This window comes from Setaria italica, chromosome VIII (genome assembly GCF_000263155.2).
Source record: "Setaria italica strain Yugu1 chromosome VIII, Setaria_italica_v2.0, whole genome shotgun sequence".
Lineage (NCBI taxonomy): Eukaryota > Viridiplantae > Streptophyta > Magnoliopsida > Poales > Poaceae > Setaria > Setaria italica.
The window spans coordinates 8,983,086-9,001,915 of record NC_028457.1 but is presented as its reverse complement, the minus strand read 5'-3'; positions in this window follow the sequence as shown (position 1 = coordinate 9,001,915).

Genomic DNA, 18,830 nt, shown 5'->3' with positions numbered 1-18,830 from the left:
GATCAGGCCGCGCAACATGGCATTGCCAGCATGGGCCGCCGTCGGCACGAAATGGTTTGGCAGCAGTTGTACATTCATGGGCCGCGCTATATCGGCGGGGCGCGGTTGTGAGTTTCCGGGCCTGGTCGTCCAGGCGGCCTCCATCCAAGCCGCGACAGCCCAAACGGCGTGCGTGTTCAGACTTCGGAGGGGGCGGCGTGTGATGCTAGCTGGGCCCACTCGGAGTCAAACCCTGGGCTAATGTTAGTGTTATCAATACCAGTTTCTTAGATTATTTCATTCGTATATATGCTATTCGATCTGTTCCAAATTACTTAGATTTTTAGAGTTAGATATATATTTCGTCTAGATATATAGCAAAAATTAGATACCTAAAAAAGTCAAAATGAATAGTAATTTAGGATGGAGGGAGCATAAAACCTACAGTAGTCGCGATAGGGAAAAAAAAAAGGTGAAGTACCACCCTCCCGGACACAAAAAGTACTCCAGGAAGATGAATGATAGATGACCCAAAATGAATGGTGAATCACATTGGTGGATGGAATCGATCGCTTCCAAATGATTACTTCACACAAACCTGCCGACACTCTCTCTCGATGGAGACTTCTTTTCCGGCGCTTCTTTGTCATCCACTCATCCTCAGATAGGCTGGAAAGATTGCAAAGACGAAGGGGTGACGCTCTTTAATTTTGTCAAGTCAGTGGAACAGATGTCACTTGCTAGAGGGTACAATAATGGAGATAAAGGTCAATTTCGAATGTGACGTGGCAGTGCCAAAGGAAGGGGCGGATTGGGCAGAGCTTAAGAGCACCTCCAAGAGTCTCTTAAAAAAATCCTTCCCCAAAACAATCTATTGGAGGCTCTACTAAAATTTATTTCCCCAAAACCATGTCACCTCACAGCAGATCTCCGATAATAAACTCTCCAATAATTCAAAACTAGCCCCGTCAGCATGTGTGGACCCTAGCTGTCAGCAATCCCACCTACGGATATCCTCCATCATATCCCTTCGCTGCTCATCTCTTCTTTCTCCCTCCCATTGACTCTCTCTCCTGTTGCTTCCGATCCGGCCGCCCCAAGCCGGCCGATTGAGGCCTCAGCCCCGACCACCATCAGAAGGGCGTGCCCACCACAGCGGCCGTCCCAGCAAGGTGGAGCTCGGCGGTCATCCCTACCATGGTTTGGCAGCCTGACGACGAGCGTAGAAGCCGCCCGCGGTGCATGGGGCGACAAGGGTGGGGTCCGCGGTTAGCAGCGTTGTCATGGCGCGGGCGCGCTCGGCGTGCGCCTCCTGCACGATGATGGAACGTACCTGCCGAGCTCCACTTGACAAAGGGTCTGGTGGCGGGGGTGCTGCAAGTAACCTCGAGGTAGGAGGCCGGAGATGTCCGGGCCGGCAAGCCGCACGCACTCGACGGCGGGCTGGAGTCCGCCTAGTGGAGCTCCTTGGAGTGGTCGTTGGAAGCGGCGGCGGGGAAGAACGGCGTCGCCGCCGGGGAGAGAGGGGTGGCCAACCGCTTGTGGGTGAGAGCGGCCAGGAGGGTGTCTGCTGGGGTTGCGGTGTGGTGTGCCATCGGCGGGGAGGCGCAATGCCGGTGTGAGGAGGACGGGGAGGGACAGCACTCCATCTTCAGAGAGCAACAGATGAATAATCCATCGTTGTAGATGAGCAGCTTGATGGCGCCCGCCGCGATGATGCTGAGCGGTTCCGCTCCTCTAGCGATTGGGGGAAGCGCCGAGCTCACACAAATTTGCGGGGGAACGAAGGCAGGATTCAGGTACCTGTATTTTTGCAGCGAGGTTGGGGAACTGTTGGAGCATGCTTTTTTTTTCTTTTTCTCCCTAAATCAGATTTTTGGGCTGTTTTAAGGGGGATTTTGGAATTACTATAAGCCCCTCCCCTTTCCATTTTTTAAGGAAAGAAGAATATGAAGGGAGAAGAAAAGGAAAGAAAAAAGGAGAAGTATTGGTGTTGTGCTCAAAAGGCAATCATAATAATTTGGATTAAAAATTCATAGGATATTTGCTTAACAATGCAGTTTGAAAGTCCATTAATGTACTCTATAAATATAATGGGTAGGGTTAGAGGCGCATCATTCCACCACGCCACAAACTCTAGCCACCATCTCCTCTTGGCCTAATCCTGAGACCCTAGCCGGGCGCGCAGTGCTAGCATAGCGCATGACGTTACTCTCCCGTACATGCGGACTCCGTGGAGGCGATTCTGCTGTTGCTGCTACGCTGATCGGCTACTGCGGCGCTGCTGGGACAAGGATGAGGCGATTGCAATCAACTACTTCCTCTATACCGACGTGCACTTACGTTAGATCGGCTGCTCCAACCCTTCTTCCGCTGCGCTGCGCATCTAGTGGTAACGTTTATGGCCTCCTTTACTCGCAAATTTTCTAGGTGAACTAGGTAGATCTAATTTGTTACAGCTAGCATAGCCTACACGTTTTCCCTTCAAGAAGAGCACCCTAAACGGCTAAACTCTGAAACTAGATCCGCCACCTTGGAAAGGTGGTAATGAAGTCACCCCAAGAGTAGTGTAAGTTTCTTAGTCAATAAATTTATTTTCATGATAATATGATGCTGTCTCTAGTTATTATTATAATATGATGTTGGGATGGAATTTTTTTTGATACATATAAGTTGAGTAGTTGTCCTAACCACATATGAATCTGACCAGATGTAGTATATAACTAGGAAGAGTGGCGCGCTTTGTCCGCGCCCGTTTCAGCTCTGCGCTGCTGATTATGGTGGCATGGCGCAGAGGAAAATGAAAATGTTAAGCAGTACCTTTCAGACTATTACCTTGTTGTATACTCAAGACATGTGAGAGGACTGATTATAGTAAAGACGTGATAGAACAAACGATTGATGTTTTATAACACAATCAGGACAATTGTTCAATCTTAATTTACAGAGCCCAGCAGTAGCACTTGATCGCTGAATAAAAGAGAAAAAAGAATACTGCAATGCAGAACACTAAATCACCCTATATAAACTATGTAGACATCAGTATCTAGTTTAGGTGAGGATTACATGAATAATCAAATGAACCATCGGCAGGTACATAGTTCTTTGCTGTAATCGTAAAATCCTGGAAAGAAGAAAACTGAATTATGCAACTTTGACATTGCAGAATGATAGTAGGAGTACTATGGAACAACCTGTGGTCATAAAATTGGTATGAAACAGATTGTATAACTTTGGTCAAACTATGGGTAAATCGACTATTATTAGGTGACACTCACATGTCCATAACGAACATGGCATCATGTCCCTGGGTAGTATGCAAGGATAGTGCAGGAATGTCCATAGGCACACTCGATACAGGCTTTGGCGGCCGTGATTGCCTGGGCAGCAGCGACGCATATAATAAGACTGAAGTATATGCTATGCCATGAAGAAACAATTCCAGATGTAATATTGTAACGCAAGAAACCATTTGTGACGTCCTGTTTTATAGTGCGCAAGTAGCTCAGGTTGTTGGAAATTTGCAAAGGAAAATAAAATAAAGAACAAAGGGATATCCAGAGGCTAAATGCATTTCCTCATCAAATAGGATCCATGTAATGTGCCAATGCTATTAGGTACACAGGGCTGTAGCACTCAAGACCGTCAGACAGCTCAAGAAAGGGATGACATTCAGAGAAAATTTTGGTCTTACTGATTACTGATCAATATATTTTCATTCTAGCACGTGTGTAGAACCATTTTGCTAAGCATCTAGCGAGGACATAACTGTAGAAGCTATCTCAAATGGTACAACGTAATTGGTCTAACTCCTATTTGTTTGGGATTGAGCCGTGACTGGTTGGGAAAAGATAAAGATGAGAGGAAAAAGCGGGCGGAAGGCGCTAACAGCCTGTCACCAGACTGCCTCACTGCGCCAGAGGTGCCGCCGTGCCTCCACCTTCTTTGCGGGCGGTCGGAGTCATGGCCAGAAGGCGGTGGAGAGGAAAGGAGGAGGCGCGACTCCCCAGAGCCCGAGCATCGGCTCGCAGGAAGGCCGCTGGCAGCGCTGGACGAAGCGAAGACTGCGAAGGAAACGGGAGGAGGCGAGGTCCGGTGCGCTCGATTTTTTCGAGAGGCAAGGACGAGCCCACGAATCAAAGCAGCCACGTGGCCCACGACCGTCTGGACACCGCAGAGGCTCTGGTTGGCCTCCAATACTTTGAGCGATACGTACCTAGATATAAGGGTACGTTTGTTTGGCGAAGCTCTTCTCCTATAAGTGATTCTACGTGGAAAGTAATTATCTAAGAAAGTAATTCAAGTATTTGTCACGGATAAACTTCTGTAGAGAATTGAAAGTGAATTACGGAAGACATGAATCAGGGAATCTTGTTTTTTTTCACCTCCACTAATTTAGGCCTTATTATTCTCTACTAAATTCAGTAGGAGTTTTGCCAAACGATTTTCCAGAGAGAAGTGATTCTCTGATATGAAATGATTTTTTGAAATGAACTAAGAGTCTAGCAATTGAAAAAAGTAGTTTTTCATGATTCTATGAAGTGATTCTCCATCCTAATTTTAAGAGTTTGGGCTAGAGAATAAAAAAGAATCACTTTCTGCCACAGAATTACTTCTCTCAAAAAATCAGTTATCATAAAAAATCAAAATTAGATGGAGCTCTACCAAATATGCCCTTAGTTTATTTTAGATAACGACTCCCACCAAATCACTTTTGGAGTAATTCGGTAGAAACTCCCTCTTGATAGAGCCTCCCTGGAACCACTCCATGTCTCCATGTGTTGCTCCACAAGAGCTCCGCCAAACGTGCTGTAACATGGACTATCACCGCGATCTATAGCAATTTTCCTGATTAGAAATATATAAGATCATTTAGAATTGTCATACGTTAAACTTATTTTTAACTTCAACCCTCAATATCTAAAACTTTGTATAGATTGTTAACGTACGGTTGGCCGTTGGCATCACTAAATTGATTTTGAAAAAAGAACTTTTAAAACTTATCACGTACACAACTCATTTTGTAGACGATGATATATTTTATACACATTCCCAAACTTAAAAAATTTTGAATCGAAACAAAACCATATATACTTTTATATTATATATATTTGTGATCACAGGAGAAGTTTCCTCCCCCAGCTTTCGAATCGCACCTTCAAAAATATCTCTGAACATCAGCCACTGTCCCACAGACAACAACATCTAGCGGATAAGAAATGCTCTGCGGAATTTTTTTCCATTCCAAAAGAAAAGGAGAGAGAGAGACGATCTGCACAGTCTCTAGGTAGCGACCGGCGGCCGGCCGACCGCATTTACTCTTCTTCGAATACTAGTTCAGTTTTTCTTCGTGACGAGGACGCTGCCTGGGCCCACACGAAAGGGACGGTCGGATCAGCCGATCAGGTCAGCAGGACAGATAACCCACACCAGCCAGTGAAGATGCTGACCGAGTGTCGCTGCATCCACGAAAGGCATCTGGCATCTCCAATGAGCTCATAAAAAAACAGAGTAGTCAGAGATCCTTTTTATCGGCACTTGTCACTCGATGCAAATAATGTCCAAACCTACACACAGCGGCAACGGGCAATGCTTACGGTTTGCGTCTAGTTTGACACGGTCTTTCTTTGCAAGCAAGAAAAAAAGTTTGATGAGTTATCCAGTTTTTAGCCTTTCTGTTCAACACTTGAGATATAGTATTACGCAGAAATAATCCATTTTGTTGTTGAGTTCCTTCAACGAAATTATGGATAAATACAGATGCAATTGAGGAATTTGCGCGCATGACAATTCATTGGTAATATCATGGCTATTCCTCTTTCTATCATGCTTTGCTTTACTCATCATCATGCTTACTTTACTCATGCCTGCCGTTGTCGTCAGGTCCTGTCGTATCACTAGTAACCACGATGCTCGTTAAATTTCTTTTTTGTTTTACATATAATGCTATGTCTCCAAGAAAATATAAACAACTCCATTCCGATAGTTACCGTAGATGTCTTGCACTTGCACTTGCAGACATAAAACAACTTATTATTCTTTCCTTCCTAGTTACTACGAGGTATTACGCTTTCGAGTGGTCTGAACCTGTCTAAAAACTCTCTTAGCAAAATCATACGTTAATTCCCCTAAACGCCTCTCGAATCCCTACGCACGAACTAAGCCCCAGGCCGAATCTCTAAAACGGGTCCCTCCGGAATCCCGCTCTCGGTGCTTGACCACCGTCAGTTGGCGCGTCAGGTAGGGGGATAGTGGTGTGTTGAGATTTGAAGCTTCCCACCTGCGCAGAGGCAATGGGGAGCCGTTTCGATCGTCGCCAGGCTCACCATAGTGACTTAGATGGCGAAGCCAGCAGGAGGCAAGAAATGCCCCATCGACGGGCGGCAGCATCGCAGTTGGCGACACCCGTCCCCACCCCACGGTGGCTAGACACCGCGGCTTCAGCGCCGCCACGCATGAACACTCCCCACTCGGTCTCCGGCGGAGACCGTTCCGCCGTGGGTTGGGTGACCCACTTCCAAGAGGAGGTGAACAAGCGTGCCAAGGCAGCGGCCCACCGGCGCAGCTCCCATGCCCGCCGTTGCCTCAATTTCAACAACCTGTTGCCGGGAGACGCCCTAGCAGCCGCCCAACCCTCCTCCGGCACCCACCGGTGGAGGTTGCAGTCGAGACCTTAGTGGGGCAATGGTTGGAAGATCTAACCAAACTAGTGAGCAAGGCCCAAGCTCCTTACGGGCTGGGCAAAAGCTCGCGCGGCCAAACCAGTCAGGACGGACGGGGGTGTGGTTCAGCCCACCATCCATCCCCTAGCCGTTCATAAAGGACCAACATGTCTCCTCCCCCACCGCTCCGGGCAGCAGGACTTGCGCACCCTCCTTGAGCGGAACCGCTTGAAGGAAGATGCACGAGTCACCCAGGAACGGAGCCGGGAGATGCATCGCGAGCCACCCCGAACGGAAGACCAAGCCTCGTTAGGATCCGCCCCTAGGGGGGATTCTTGGCGGGAAGGGAGAACCCATACGGATGGGGACAATGATGCCGGTCCCTATGGGGTTGGGTGCCATACCTTCACGGCCGACCTTCGTCGGGTCGATTGTGTTGGGATACGAGGTAGGCTACGCTAGCGCAAATCAAAATTTCTACCGCGTATAACCAGGAAGAACTGCCGTATAAGGATCACGGGATTACCACTCGACGCACTACTGGTGCGGAAGATGTAGATATGCGTCGGTGCAGTGAAGACGATCACGTAGTCGTACGTAGTCGATCACGTCCAGCAGCTCCTCAGCAGCTCGTCCACGTGCAGCAAGATCGCCTCCGGTGCCGCGGCTCGTCGGCGGCTCGTCGATGGCTCGTCCAAGTGCTGCAGGCGCAACACCTCCAAGGTATCCACACGTGCAGGGAGGAAGCGTCGCAAGCCGGATTGCTAGATCCGCGAGTTGCAACAGGCGAGGGCGTGGGAGGCGCGGCAAGTGTGTTTCGCCAAAAAGGTGTAAACCCTAGGGCGCCCCCACCCCTCTATTTATAGAGGTTCCTGACGGGCCTCTGGATCCGAGGCCCATTAGTACTTCTAAACCTAATCCAACTCGGATCAGATCCGAATTGGGCTTCCAGCCCCTTAAGTGTGTGACCCTATGGGTTCGGATACGCATAGACATGGCCCGAGTACTCCTACTCGGCCCAATAGTCGGTAGCGGCCTCTAGCAAGACGTGCCAACTCCTATACGCACACGAAGATCATATCAGACGAACCATCACAACATAATATACATTCTATTCCCTTTGCCTCACGATATTTGGTCTAGCTTCAAGCCGACCGCTCTTTCTCGATCCTGTGATTCGGAATCCCTTTGTAGGTTAACTCTTAACCGTACGTAGCATGGCCATGCATTTTCGGTCGAGGGGCCCAGAGATATCACTCTCAATCAGAGAGGGGCAAATCCCATCTTGATTGACCATGTCTCATAGCATGCTTCTTGACAAACCCGAAAGCTACCTTTATAACTACCCTGTTACGGCGTAGCGTTTGATAGCCCCTAAGTAGGTCGATCCACATCTAGAATACATGCAACAATCTCAGGTCTAAGGACAAAGCGTATATGTTGTTTAAAGAGAGAACTACTTCTCGTGTTGGGTCAGTCCTAACACATGTCTCCACATGTGTCCACATTATTAGTTCAACATCTCCATGTCCGTGACTTGTGAAACATAGTCATCAACTAATACATGTGCTAGTCTAATATTCATGTGTGTCCTCACATGAACTCCGACTAGGGACAACTTTAGAATAACCATACAAGTAAAGAGTTTCACATACAATTCACATAATTGCAAATCAATTCAAGTAGCCTTTAATGGATATTCAATGAACACAATATACAAATCATGGATACAAATGGAATATCATCATCTCTATGATTGCCTCTAGGGCATACCTCCAACAGATTGGCCGACCAAGTTTCGGCATGAGATCCTGGAGAAATACGATGGCACCATCGATCTAGAGGAGTTCCTCCAAATCTACACGACGGCCATTCAGGCCATTGGTGGGGGACCGAAGGTCATGGCCAACTACTTCCATGTAGCCCTCCATGGGTCGGCATGGTCGTGGCTCATGAAGCTCCCCGCAGGATTTGTTCATTCGTGGGCTGACCTAAGTGAATAGTTCGTCGTTATTTTTCTGGGTTCATTCACTTGCCCCAGCATGGAGAGCGATCTCCACGCCGTTCGTCAGCGGGACGACGAAACGCTGCAGTGGTACATCCCGCGTTTCAGTCAAGTCTGCAACACCATCCTTCGCATCACCCCAACTTCAGTAATGGTCGCTTTCAAGCAAGGTCTCACTCACCAGCGGCTAAGGGGGAAGCAGGGGACCCACAATATCGAAATTGTGGCTGAAATGTTCGCCCTTGCCAACAAATACGCCTGGGAGGCTGAAGCACAGGCCCTGCTCCCTCCACGGGAGGCGGCCCCCCCAGCAAGAAGAGAGGCGCCCCCAACCCAGCAAGGGCCAGGGGGACAAAAAAGAACAAGAGGAAGGCTATCGACGTGCTGGGTCCGGAGGGTCGGAATCGACCTCCACTACCTGATTTGACAGATGGCAAGAAATGCCAACACCGGCGCGTCTAGCGAGCGGCAAATGGTGTGAGATCGACAAGACCGACTGATACGACCTAACCGAATGCCGGTTGGTCAAATGTTTGGCTGAGAACCACCAAAAGGAGCGGGAAGACCATCGCCGAAGGGACAATGACGGTGAAGCCGGAGGAGGCGGTCTGGGGTTTCAGGAGCCCCAACAGGCTGTCGCCACCATCTTCGATGGGACGAACGCTCCGCCATCACAGAGGAAGGCCAAGCTCCTCTTGCGGGAAGTGTGCTCTGCCGCGCCTTGCCCGGACGATGCCCAACTTCTGAAGTGGTCAGGCACACCTTTGAATTTGGACTACAATGATCATCCCGACAACACGGCGGGAGTAGGGCAGTTTTCTGTGGTGGTCACCCCCACGATCTACAACATAGGGGTGGCAATGGTCCTTAGCGACGGTGGCACCAAGTTCAACCTCCTCTCACCTTAGGTCTTCCACCTGATACAAGTGGGTGCCCGGCAGCTCATCCCTTCGCACCCTTTCTACGAGGTGACGAAGGGAAGGACCACCCCTCTGGGAAAGATCGATCTGCCCGTCATGTTTGGCGATCGGGACAACTTCCAGACGGAGAACATCACCTTCAACATGGTAGAGTTCAACCTGCCATACAACCCATCCTGGGCTGGCTGGCCTTGGCGAAGTTCATGGCAGTAGTGCACTACGCCTACTCAACCCTGAAGATCCCGGGGCCATCTGGTGTCATCTCGGTGAAAGTTGACATGAAAGGGGCTGTGTACTATGCCGAGAAGCTCTACAAGGTACTGGCCACCGCCACACCCACTGATGATGATGAGCGCCCAAAGCGAAACCCGCACCCTCCAACCAAGCAGCGCATCATCCTTGATGATGCTAAGCTTACTAAGCAGGTCCAGCTCAGAGATGGCCTCGGCAAGACCGTCAAGGTTGGGGCCCAGCTGGGCGACAAATAGGAAAGCACGCTCATTACTTTCCTTCAGGCAAACTCCGACGTGTTCGCATGGGAACCGTCAGACATGCCCGGGGTCCCCAAGAAGGTGATAAAGCACAAACTTGCTGCGCATCCCGACACGCAACCCGTACAGCAAGAAGTGCGACGGCAAGCCCCGAAAAGGCAAGACTTCATCCGCGAGCAAGTCGTCAAGATGCTAGAGGCTGGGATCATACAGGAGGTCCTCTGCCCTGAGTGGTTGGCTAACCCAGTCATCGTGCTGAAGGCAAACGGAAAGCTCCAGATGTGCGTCAACTACACCGACCTCAACAAGGCTTGCCCAAAGGATCCTTTCCCGTTACCCCGCATCGACCAAGTCGTCAATTGCACGGCGGGGTGCGACCTCCTTTGTTTTCTGGACGCGTACTCCGGGTACCACCAGATAAGCGTGGCAAGGGAGGATGAGGAGAAAATAGTGTTCACTACTCCAGTGGGGACGTATTGTTACATGTGGATGCCTTTCGGCCTCAGGAATGTTGGTCCCACCTTTCAGCGGACCATGCGCATCACGTTAGGGAGTCAGCTGGGCCAGAATGTCATAGCGTACCTCGATGACATTGTCATCCTCAACCCGGAGAAGTACGTGTTCGGCGTACCGTCGGGGAAACTCTTGGGGTTCCTGGTCTCCAACGGGGGAATCGCAGCAAACTCTGAGAAACTGGAGGCCATCGAACGCATGTAGCCTTCCACCCACCTGAAGGACGTGCAACGCCTCACCGGTTGCATGGTAGCTCTTGGGAGGTTCATTTTGAGGCTAGGGAGTGGGGGCTCCCTCTCTTCCGGTTGCTCAAGAAGATAGGGCGTTTCGAGTGGACCGAAGAAGTGAGCAAAGCCCTAAGATAGTTGAAGTTGTACCTCTCAACACCGCCGACGTTGGTCGCCCCGATAGATGAGAACCCCTTACTCCTGTACATCACCGCGACCTCCCACGTGGTGAGCGCGGCACTGGTGGTCGAAAGGGAGGAGCAAGACTTGTTGGAGGTATGCCCTAGAGAAAATCATAGAGATGATGATATCTGATTGTATTCATGATTTGTATATTGTATTCATTGAATATCCATTAAAGGCTACTTGAATTGATCTGCAATTATGTGAATTGTATGTAGAACTCTTTACTTGCATGGTTATTCTAAAACTTATCCCTAGTCAGAGTTCATGTGTGGACACACATGAATATTAGACTAGTACATGTATTAGTTGATGACTATGTTTCACAGGTCATGGACATAGAGATGTCAAACTAATAATGTAGGCATATGTAGAGACATGTGCTAGGACTGACCCAACATGAGAAGTAGTTCTCTCTTTACACAACATGTACGCTTTGTCCTTAGACCTGAGATTGTTGCATGTACTCAAGATGTGGATCGACTTACTTAGGGGCTATCAAACGCTACACCGTAACAAGGTAGTTAAAAAGGTAGCTTTCGGGTTTGTCAGGAAGCATGCTGTGAGGGATGGTCAATCAAGATGGGATTTGCCCCTCTCTGATTGAGAGTGATATCTCTGGGCCCCTTGAGTGATCGGATCCAGAAATGCATGGCCATGCTGCGTACGGTTAAGAGTTAACCTACAAAGCAATTCCGAATCACATGATCGAGAAAGAGCGGTCGGCTTGAAACTAGACCAAATATCGTGAGGCAAAGGGAATAGCATGTACGTGATGTTGTGACGGTTTGTCTGATACGATCTTCGTGTGCGTATAGGAGTTGGCACGTCCTGCTAGAGGCTGCTACCGGCTATTGGGCCGAGTAGGAGTACTCGGGCCATGTCTATAGTATCTGAACCCATAGGGTCACACACTTAAGGGGCTGGAAGCCCAATTCAGATATGATCCGAGTTGAATCAGGTTTAGAAGTACTAATGGGCCTCGGACCCAGAGGCCCATCAGGAACCTCTATAAATAGAGGGGTGGGGCGCCTTAGGGTTTCATCCCTTTGGCCGAAAACACATCTGCCGCGTCTCCCACGCCCTCGCCCTGTTGCAACCCGCGGACCTATCAGTCTGGCTTGCAACGCTTCCTCCCTACACGTGTGGATACCTTGGAGGTGTTGCACCTGCAACACTTGGACGAGCCGCCGACGAGCCACGACGAGCCGCGCCACGAGGAGGACCTCGCTGCACGTGGACGAGTTGCTGAGGATCTGCTCGACGTCGACGTGATCAACTACACTGATCAACTTCGCTGCCCCAACACGATTCTACATCTTCCGCACCAGTGCATTGAGTGGTAATCCCGTGATCCATATACGACAATTTTCCTTGTTTACGCGGTAGAAAATTTTTGTTTTGCGCTAGCATAGCCTACCTCGTATCCCAACAAGACTCGCCTTCCGGGGAGGGTGACACGCTGACCACCAGCACACCTTTCCCGGGGGCGCCTAACAGCGGTCCCGGGAGCACGGCTCCAACCAAGACCCCTCTCGGGACGATCGAAGCTCGGGAGACTGAGTAGAAAGTGGAAGGCTCCCCTAGGGGTTTTCCATCCTAGATCCCCAACTGTGCTGCCCCGGGGCAGACCAAGAAAGTGTTGCGCCTAGTGTACTTCATCAGTGAAGTACTGCGGGATGCAAAGGAATGATACCCCTAAGCATAGAAGAAGTTGTTCGCCGTGGTGATGGCATCCCGGAAGCTAAGGCACTACTTCCAGATGCATCCGATCACGGTGGTGATATTGTATCCTCTCGTCCATATCCTCAAGAATAGGGAGGGTATTGGATGAATCGTGAAGTGGTCCACCAAGCTGGCTGAGTTCGGGCTACAATTTGCCCCTCGCCACATGATCACGAGCCAGGCTCTAGCCGACTTCATCGCCGAGTAGACTCCCGTACCTGAGCTAGAAAAGGAAACCATCCCGGGGTCCATCAACATGGAATACGGAGAGCCTTGGACATTGGAATACTGGACAATGAACATCGATGACTTCCTCACCCTGCACGATGCGGGGACTGGCGCGGTCCTCACGTCACTTACGGGGGTGGTCCTCCGCTATTCGATACAACTCGATTTTCGAGCCACCAACAACATTGCGGAGTATGAGGGCCTACTCGTCGGGCTTCGGGCGACCGCTAGATTGGGAATCCGACGACTGCTTGTCAAAGGGGACTCGTAGTTGGTGGTCAATCAGGTCTCCAAGGAGTACTGACGTGCGGACCCACAAATGGCCGCATACGTCACGGATGTTCGGAGGATGGAGCGACACTTTGATGGACTGGAGCTCCGACACGTCCCTAGGAAGGACAAAGTGGATGCTGATGAGCTATCCAGGCTCACCTCATCCCAGGCACCTCTGCCTCCCGGAGTCTTCGAGGAACGGCTCACATGACCTACCGCTACGGTAGCTGACCATAGCAAAGGGGAAGCCCCACCGTCGAGCAGGAGGACCCAGGCTTCACCACAAGAGGGAAGCTCTGTGCTCCCTGTATGTCCTTAGGAACCATCGTGGATGGACAACATCCATAGCTTTCTAAAAGAAAACATCCTTCCCGAGGACGATGTCATCGCAGAAAGGATCGCACGACAGTCCAAACGCTACGTCATGATAGATGGGGATCTATACCTGCACGGCATGGATGGGGTTCTCCTGAGGTGCATATCCCAGGAAGAGGGCGGCGAGCTCCTCAACGAAGTCCATGAGGGCGAGTGCGGGTGCCACTCCTCCCGCACGCTTGTTAGGAATGCTTTCCGGTAGGGTTTTGACTAGCCGACAACCCTTGAGGACGCAGCCAAAATTGTTAAACACTGCAGGGCATGTCAATTCCATGCAAAGAAGATTCATCAACCAGCACAGACACTCAACACCATACCCCTTTCATGGCCATTCGCGGTCTGGGGGCTTGACATTTTGGGACCATTCCTAAAGGTAGTCGGAGGATACGAGTGGCTACACATCGCAATGGGCAAATTCACAAAGTGGCCAAAGGTGGTACCGGTCGTCAAGGCAAACAAAGGTTCAGCCCTGAAGTTCATAAGGGATCTAGTGGCTCGTTTTGGCGTGCCCAACAGAATCATCATCGACAACAGGATGCAGTTCACCAGTGTCCTCTTTAGCGATTATTGGGAAGATATGAACATCAAGTTGTGTTTCGCATCTATTGCTCACCCCAGGAGCAACATTGAAGCAGAAAGGGCCATCACGGAAGTGCTTAAAGGGATAAAGTCGAGAACCTACATCGAGCTCAAGAAACATGTTACCGGGTGGATCGACGAGTTGTCAGCGGTGGTATAGGCCAACCGAACAACCCCCAATAGGGTCATGGGAGAAACTTCTTTCTTCCTGGTCTACAGGGCAGAAGCAGTCCTCCCCTTGGAGCTAACCCTAGTGAGCCCGAGGGTACGCACCTACGAAGAAGAAGATCAAGAACTCATGCGCCAACAAGATGTTTTGTATCTGGAAGAACATGTTCGGCCATGGGAACTTCAAGTTAGGGACTTGGTACCGCGATGCTTCCAGTCCCGAGAAGGCAAGAACAAGCTATCCCCCATGTGGGAAGGGCCTTTCCAGTGACGGAAGTATGGTGGCCAGGAGCCATCAAGTTGAGGGGTGCCCGACATTTGGAACATCGAACACCTCCGTAAGTTCTACCCGTAGATAGTGTGAGGGGTCCCAATGCTCAGGCATCAAGGACAACTGCCTCAGGATGTTCATCCTCAGGATAGTTGCCTGAGGGCTCCCACCTATGTACCGGTCTATCCATTTATCAGTTTAATATTAATTCTAGTCATATGTTAAACTTCTTAGCATGTGCCCTTTTTAATAGCAATTTTAAAACTTTTTTCTGCTGAAATACCTGATCACAACAAATGACCCCTGGGACACACCTCCTCAAGGAAAGTGTTTGTGTCTAGGGCAATAGTAGCTGAGTCTTCGGTGGGTCCCAACAGTTAGCGCCTAGCTTTCGACCTGGTCCCCTGACCCCGGGCATGGCCAACACCTGACGGCTCCTGGCCTCTGTCGTCCATACATCTATGGGCCTACCAGAAGTTTGGACAATCCTAGATACAGGGTTGTACACAAAGACGTGTCAAACATGGAGACTAGGTGCAGGACGGCGTGGTCTACGTGGAGGATAAGAACTAGTCGAAGATTAGGAAACTACTCGTAGCAATTAGAGTAGGACTCACTAGTCGAATCCGACAAGTATTCTTGTAAACAACCGAACTGTAACCCTTCCCCCAGCAAAATAAGGTGAGGCAGGGACCCCATGCAATCAAGTTCAATCAATACAACACAACCAACACACAGGACGTAGGGTATTAAGCCGCATAAGCAGCCCGAACCTGTCTAAATCGTGTGTTCGAGTTCACCTTCGAGTTCCTTATCTCGGCAAGCCCTACGCATAAAACACTACCTCAGGTACCCCCTCGGTAGGTTATCAGGTCCAAAAACCCACAGCTGGCGTGCCAGGTAGGGGATCTCGCTGAGAATCTACTGCCAAACTCAATGGCTCAAGTCATCATCAAGCCCACCGTCACGTTCAAAGCGGGCGCGACATTCATCTTTGGATCCTAGGTCTACGTCGCAAACGGCACTGGTAACTTCCACGGCCACATTACGCCATCCCCGGAGGAGAAGCAGTACAACATTAACCTTCATCATCAAGCTTTGGAGGATTTCGTCGAAAAGTTCAATGAAATTTTCAACCTTTTTCGAGGCTTGAGGGATGAGTCCGAGTACAACTTGACTCCTCCCACTAGTCGGATTAATTCCCACAAGCTGGCACTTAAGCCATCGTGCAAATCAGTCTACAATACAAGTCGGTTCTTATTCGGACTTCGAAACTCGAGTCCTGTCTACCAAGCTGACTTGTCCAGATCACAATCCAACTCGGATTTGATCGAGGACCCCAATTACTACTCGGATCTGGATAAGGAGACTCCCTTATCAGGTCCACAACAGGGCATGGTGGTTACATCTACACCACAAGGTGGATTCGTTTACTGGCCTAACATGAAGCCACCTGCTCTCGCCAAGGATGACAAGTCACGCCTTGTCGCCTACCTTCACAACCTCTCGGACTAGGAGGGACCTCCTCTGTCTCCCATCTATGAGGAAGACAGCCCCACATAGATCATCATGTCAAGTTCGGGTAGTTTTTCTCTGGAGTGGGAAGTTCATGCCATCGTGACTGCACAAGAACGCGACAGTGAAGAACCACCAAAAAAGCATTCGTGATGCGAGCATCATCCAGACGACATGTCGCAGGATGAGCTCACCGCCGACGTTGTAGCGGAAGAAACTGAAACTCAAAGTTATCAACAGCGAGCAAGAAACACGGCACAAGCAGATTGTAGCCGCCGCCTTGTAGCCGACTTACCCATCATGGACTTTGATCACGCGTTTGAAGCTGTTCAATCGCGTCAGCACCATACTCCTCTCACAACCATCGCATCCATTAACCTGATAACTCGAGCAATGCCACAAACCAAGTACACCAGGCAAATGGCTCAGCTAGCGGAGCACGCATACGAGCAACTAGATCAACAGAGCCGAATAAACTCGGTTCGACACACCTCATGCCAGCATGGCAGCAGCCTTAGGCCAAGTTGAAATAAGGTTGCTAGACCAAGTCAAAACGAGGGTGCCAGAAATGAGGGTGCCAGAGATGAGGGTGCCAGAATCGAGGGTGCCAGACCAAGCCAAAATAGGGCAAAGGGTAGTCGGGCAGAAAACTCAGGAGGCCGTGGCTACCATGGGCCCTACCCAGAGCCTGAACGTTCACTACATGACCTCCGTCAGAAGATCAACAACAACCGCAACACCTATACAATCATTGAAGGGCGCTGCCGCGAGCACGAGCAAGAAGTCAAGTACTTGGGAGAAGATTCTAACGGGTTCCCTGCCTTCTCAAAACGAGTATGAAAGATGGTTCTACCCGACAAGTTTAAACCTTCGGGTATCATGAAATATGATGGTAAACAAGACCCAGTCCAATGGCTGCGGTGCTACTCATTGTCGGTGCAAGAGACGGGAGGAAACGATGACACCAAGGTCATCTACTTCCCTATCTGCATGGAGGTAGGACCACTCACATGGCTCGAATCCCTAGAAAGGAACTCCAGCGACACGTGGAGTCACCTCAAGGCGGCATTCACAAACAACTTCGTAGGGGCAATGCAGCGTCCTGGCAACACGATCAACTTGTCTTAAGTCAAACAGCAACAAGGCAAGACCCTGCACAGCTATCGACGTCGTTTCTTCGACAAGAAGGCCACTATCATGGAAATCATGGAGCAGGACGCCATAGATTACTTCCAGAATGGTCTCTATGACCATCGAATGTTCCAAGATTTTGGTAGGAGATGCCTGGAAGATATCAAATCTCTCAAGATCATGATACAAGCATAGGCGGATGCAGAAGACAAAGAGATCGAGAGGTTTGAGTGTAGTCGAAACTGAGGCCAGAACAACAACAATTAGAGTAATGGCTAACGCAACGACAAGAACCGTAATGATCGACCCATTAATGACAACTAAGGCAACTACTCAGGTTGTCAAAATCGCAAGAGGAAGCCAGACAATACTGTCACGGTGATGTCCCAGTCTTCCAAGAAAGGCGGCGGGAATCAAGAAATGACTCCATTCAAAGAGTCCTGAAAAAGCAGTGCATGTGGCACCCACATTCTAAGCACTCTATGATGGATTGTTATAGCCTACGCAGAGTCATGAAAGATCTGTCGGAACCTTCTAGAGCAAATGACAAGGGCAAGGCTAAAGAAGACGAAGACGATGGAGATAATGATAAATTTCAGAACCCATCCAACACTATCACTATCAATGTCTGGAGCAAAGGACAAGGGAAGGCTCTTGACTCATGAAACTACTCATCGATGGTGGCAGTGGTCTAAATGTACTCTTCGCCAAGACTTTGAGGAAGATGGGCCTCAATGTTACGGATATGCTCACCTCGACGAACTCTCCGTTCTACAGGATTGTCCCAGGCAACATGGCTGTACCCCTTGGTCAAGTGGTTTTGCCAGTTACCTTCGGGACCAAAGAACACTATCGGACAGAGTACATTCGATTCGAGGTAGCTGATTCCGAGACTTCATATCACGAAATCTTCGGAAGACCTACACTGTCCAAATCATGGCCATCCCGCATTACGTGTACATGGTACTCAGAATGCCGAGACCCAAGGGAGTACTCTTCCTGCGTGGAGACTTAAAGAGATCATACGACTGCGACACAGAAGCCGTGGAGCTGCCAGCGACTACTCAGGTGCCAAATTCGATAATGCAATTCTTCGCTGCCTCCAAGAAACTATCCCCAACAAAACTCGAGATTCCAAAGAAAAAGTTGGGGGCAACCACGGTCAAGCCAGCAAGTGAAGTCAATATCAAAGTCATTGACCTCAAGACTGGTGATAGCTCCAAGACAGCCCTGATTGGTTCAGGGCTGGACCTCGAATAGGAAGACGCGCTTGTCAGCTTCTTTCGGCAATTGAGACATCTTTGCATGGAAGCCATCAGATATGCCGGGGGTGCCTAGAGAATTGATCGAGAACTCAATAAATGTGGATCCCAAAGCTACGCCCAAACGACAACGACTACGTCGATTCGCCCAAGATATAAAAGAAGTGATCAAAAAAGAGTTGGCCAAACTACTCACGGTTGGCTTCATTAAAGAAGTCTATCATCCAGGGTAGCTGCCCAATTCTGTCTTGGTGTGGAAGAAAAACAACAGGGAGTGGAGGATGGTTGTCGACTACACGTCAACAAGCACTGTCCAAAGGATC